The sequence below is a fragment of the Camelus dromedarius genome, chromosome 9 (genome assembly GCF_036321535.1).
Source record: "Camelus dromedarius isolate mCamDro1 chromosome 9, mCamDro1.pat, whole genome shotgun sequence".
In the NCBI taxonomy this organism is placed as follows: domain Eukaryota; kingdom Metazoa; phylum Chordata; class Mammalia; order Artiodactyla; family Camelidae; genus Camelus; species Camelus dromedarius.
Window position 1 is genome coordinate 70,766,031 of NC_087444.1, and position 5,457 is coordinate 70,771,487.

The following is a 5,457-nucleotide window of genomic DNA, read 5'->3' on the forward strand; positions in this document are numbered from 1 at the left end:
GGAGCGTGGAAAGAGCTTCTTTTCTAGAGCAAATCTCTATAACCATCAGGGGATCCACACAGGTGAGGTAATCCCCTGATTGTCACAGTATTTAAGATACAAGATAGCAAAGAGGAAGAGTGAACATCACCCAGAACTTTGCATCCTGTTCTAGAAAAAAGACATAATGTGTTTTTTATTGTATGCAAGATACTTGTTATCAAAGTAGATTGAAGTATGATTTTGTTATGGTATTTATTTGGAGATTAAGTATGGCTTAAGGAGATGTGTATAGGTGCCAATTTAACAGAGTGGACTATGATGATCAGCATCATGTATCAACTTGGCTAGACCACAGCAACTAGTTATTCAGTCAGACACTAAAGTATTTTGTAGATGTGATTAACATCTACAGTTGACTTTGAGTAAGGGAGATTATCATAAATAATCTGGATGAGCCCAACTCCATCAGTTGAATGGCCTACTCAGGTTCCCTTGAGATGGTATATAAATTTTAGGGTGGATTTCTCTATTTCTGCAAAAAAGGTCATTGGAATTTTGATGGAGATTGCGTTGAACCTGTAGATCACTTTGTGTATTTGTGACATTTTAACAATATTAAGTCTTTCAATCCATGAACATGGGATATGTTTTCATCTATTTATGTCTTCTTTAATTTTTTCATCACTGTTTTCTGATTTTCATCATACAAGTTTCCTTCCTTGATTAACTTTATTGGTAAGTATTTTACTCTCTTTGCTACTATTATAAATGGAATTGCTTTTATAATTTCCTTTTTAGTTTGTCCACTATTTGTATATAGTAATGCAACTGATTTTTATATGTTGACTTTGTATCCTGCTACATTGCTGAGTTCATGTATTCTAACAGTTTTTTAGTGGACTCTTTAGGGTTTTCTACATATAAGATCATGTCATCTACAAACAGAGATAATTTTACTTCTTCATTTCCAACTTAGATACTTTTTAGTCCTTTTTCTTGCCTAATTGCTATGATTAGAACTTCCACTGCTGTGTTAAATAGAAATGGTAAAAGTGGACATCCCTGTTCCTGATCTTAGAGAAAAAGCTCTCAGTTTTTCATCATTGAGTGTGATATTCACTGTGGGTTTTTAATATATGGCTTTTTTATGTTAAAGTAATTTCCTTCTAGTCTTAGTTTGTTGGTCATCTTTATCATAAAAAGGTGATAGATTTTGTCAAAAGCTTTTTCTGTGTTAATTGAGATAATCATGTGTTTTTCCCTTCATTCTGTTGATGTGGCATATTGTATTGATCCATAATCATATGTTGAACAATCCTTGCATTCCAGGAATAAATCCCTCTTGCTCATGGTATATAATCCTTTTCATATGCTACTGAATTTGGTTTGCTAGTATTTTGTTGAGGATTTTTGCATCAATGTTCACAAGGGATATTGGCCCTTCCTTTTCTTGTAATGTCTTTGTCTGGCTATGGTAACAGGATAATGCTTGCTTCATAGAATAAGTTAGAAAGTATTTCTTTCTCTTCAATTTTTTGAAAAAGTTTGAGAAAGACTGATGTTAGTTTTTCTTTAAATGTTTGGTAGAATTCACCAGTGATACCATTAGATCCAAGGCTTTTCTTTGTTAAGAGATTTTTTTTATTACTGGTTCAATCTCCTTACTAGTTATATGTCTGTTCAAATTTTCTCTTTCTCTTTGGTTTTAGCTTGATAGATTTTGTGTTTCTAAGAATTTGTCCATTTCACCTAGTATATCTAATTTGTTGGTGTACAGTTGTTCATAGTACTCTTACAATTCTTTTTATTTTTGTAAAATCAGCAGTTATGTCCCTACTTTCATTTCTGGTTTTAATAATTTGAGTCTTCTCTCTTTTTTTCTTGCATGTATGTGTAGTGAGAACATATAATACCTACTCTTTTAATGAATTTCAAGTATTTAATGCAGAATTATTAACTATAGTCACAATGCTGTACATTAGATCCCCAGAACTTACTCATCTTATGCTGATGTGTCCTTTGACCAACATCTCATTTCCTCACCCCCCAGCCTATTGCAATGACTATCCTATTCTTCTTTCTGTCCAACCCACTGGTGGCATTTTGCAGGGGAATTGAGATATCACTGTAGAACCACAGTAAAAGTGTACTGCTCCAGGCCATTCCATGTGACAATCTCAGGACAGTTGCCACTGTCCTGATGATGGGGATGATATCGGGTGCTGCAGGGCCAAAAGGCAGAGCCTTGGCATTCAGCCTGCAATAGTTCACTGTCGGTTTCCATGCCCCAGGGTCCTTTTTGACTGGCCAAATCAGGCTGTTAAATTGTGACAAAGTGGCATGAAGCACTCTGGCTTGCACCAAGTCCTGAATTAAAGTAATGTTCTTTTTTCACACCTGGTATGTAGTACCGATTTTGTTGGAAAACCCATTTGTGCTTGGGTAACTTAGATGGCAGGCAGGAGTCACACCCCCAGCTATGGCTCAAGTTCTTTGCTGTGAGTGGGCATACCCACTGAGGAGGTGGTGACATTCTGTACCACAAGCAGCAAAAATGAGTGTCCATATTGCACTCAGCTATGAAAACCACAGTGATCAGCACCTGAAATGTCCCAAAGGATCCCACCCACAAGCACATCAGGCATATAAGTAGATAAGCACCATGGGTCACCATATTCACCCAACCCCCCCCCCCAGTGCCACCAGTTTAATCTTCAGACCTACAGGGGCCTGGAAAAACTGTCACATGGGCCTCAGTATCTAAGAGCTTCAGAAAAGTCTGAAGTCCTCTCTTCTCCCCTTTCATTGTGACAGGAGAATAGGGCCACTGATCTCCAGTGGGGAAATGGAGACCTTGACCCCATGCCTAACTGCCATTTGGCCAGAGACATTTGGATCTGCAGTGTTCCCTTATCAAACAGACAGACCATACAGGTAGCATGAGATTTTCTTGGCTTCTGCCTGTGTCTGTCCTTCAACTTTTAAAATTCTCCCTCAGAGAAGACCTTATTTCAACAGTCTCATTTTCAGCAAAGCCATCAGTTGTATGGTGTTGCATGAAAACAGGTCTTACTTGAGGTTGTCAAGCAACACAGACCAGGAAAAGCTTCTATTTCCCCCACACATTGTTGGCAACCTCTGGGATACTATGGGAGTTGGCAAATGGTGTTCAAGTTTAAGGTTGGCCAAAAGTCTGGATATAGTTTCCCTGCTCTTCTTAGGACTCACCTCTCATACTTCTGCCCACATGCATTGTACCAACTCATCCCTCTTAACAGGGAGATTATCTCCATTCCATTTGTCCCCATGTGGTCAAAGAGTGGCCAGAACCTCAGTTAGCTCATCACCCCCTTGGGATCTGGCACCACTGTGGGGCCATTGGGACTAACAAGGCATTGCATTTCCATCATGCCATACTGTGTTTCCTTGGTGACTGCTTGCTGCACCAAACTGTCAAGCAGATACCAGTGCATGGTAACCTATTCCCTTGGGGTTGATAATCAGTGTATAATAATCTGCTCCAACAGTATGTCATTGGCCAGTTTTATTTATGGACACACATATGGCCAGCTTCAAGGAAGGTGGGAAAGTAAGCATTTAGCTTTTCTATTCTCTACAGTGGAGGTAAGTAAAACAAAAGGGATTATGACTGGCATTTGGTTCACTAGCCAACAGTGTCTGTCCCAGAAGAACATAAAACAATGTTCATTGCAGCTTCATACAGAATAGCAAATGTAGTACTCATGAAGGGATGTTCCAAAATGCTTATTTAATTCATCCAGAAACACCAGTAGTTTGATAAATTGAGTTTATTATTTGTTTCAGTGAGAGACTACAACCACCACAGGAAGCCATGAGGTGTCACAAGGGTAAGAGGGTGTCAGCAAGAATCTATTATAGGATTTCGGCTTTGGTTGGGTGTTTTGGGAGACGGCCTAGGGAAGCAGGATTCTAGATTGGGTGCTGTCAGAAAGCAGGAGTGATTTTAAGATTTAGTATCTCAATAAATTTTGTATTTTGGGAGTGCATACTAGAACAAGGATAAAGCTCTAAGTGGTAAAGAAGTAGCAGTGACTCATTTAGCCAAGAAGGAGATGTTTGGCATTGTGTGGGTGGCACAGTGACCTTGTTTTTGTCTGTCTAAACAAAATTATGAAAGGGCCTTGTGCGTCCTTTTACCATGGTTTCAAAGAAACCTCATTTGAGGATGATATTCTGTTATTTATGGCCCAAAGAAGAATAACATTGGTCTAGTTGTGAGTGCCATGCCAGCTTCCAGATGTCAGGGGCTGTTTTGTTTTCAGTTCTCACTTCATTCCATGAAAGATTATATAGCCATCATTTGGATGGAGTTAGATTTTCAGTGGCTCATATTGGAAAATGTCTAGCTCATACTGAGTTGAGGAAAACAGATACAGAACATGAGACTTCATTTAAAAATATGTATGTTGATAGGTACGTGTATATTTACTGGGAGAAAAAAGTCTGCTTATCTTCAAGGGAAAGGAGTCAGAGTGTGTCCCCTCCCCTCTTAATTTTGCTTTATACTGTTTTTAATTAGTGTAATTTAATTTCAGTAACATGTTTTCAAATTGATAACTATAATAAAGATATTTTAACCAGAAAATATAAAGGAAAAAACAATATAAAACGTGCTCCCTAACCTACAGAATCCTCCTCAGTGTTCTGGCAGTAAATCATAGGCTTTGGGAGTGAGAATGACTCCAACGCCAAGCTCTTCAGGCATTATGCTTGCTTTGAAATAGAGGACAATTTCTTAACTTCTCTGAAATGTGGTGTTTTCCCCTCCAAAGTAGGGATAATAATAACTTAAGTGAAACGTTTAAATGAGGGAAGAGCGCTTTTCTTTCAGGACAAGCTTCCATTTTGGCCCTCTCAAGTTGCTTTTCCTGCGAAACCGGTGATAGGTACCACAGGGTCTGGAGTAATGGCTGGTACCAGCTTTGCTCCTCATTGCCCCTCCCAAATCATTCTACCTCATCTATTCGTTAACCTCTCAGTTTTAGCCTCACATCGTGAGATTATACTAAAATTATCCTCCTTTCAATCACCTAGTTTTCCCCTAAACAGCCATTCCCCATTAATTTCTCGAAGATTGTATCTCCTCACTTGTTCACTTTCCAAAAATACTCCTGCCCATAATTGGAGGCATTTCGACTTCAGAAAGTCGTGTCTATAGAATATTTTCGCTGGACGACTAGGGGAAAGGTAACACCGCCTACTAGCTCAGGCATCAACGTGACCGCCCCGGAAGTCGGGAGTGTGGGACTTCCCTACTCTTCTTCCCGGAAAGTGAAACTCTGGACTTTTTTTTTCTTTTTCCCCAGCTCTGGCATTCAGGGAGGTGTAGTCCAGGCGCTCTGTGTAGTCGCTTGCACTTCCGCTCAGGAAGGCGGCCCTGGTGGATTCTGGGAAGTGTAGTCCAGAAGCAACATAGACTCTTCGGCACTTCCG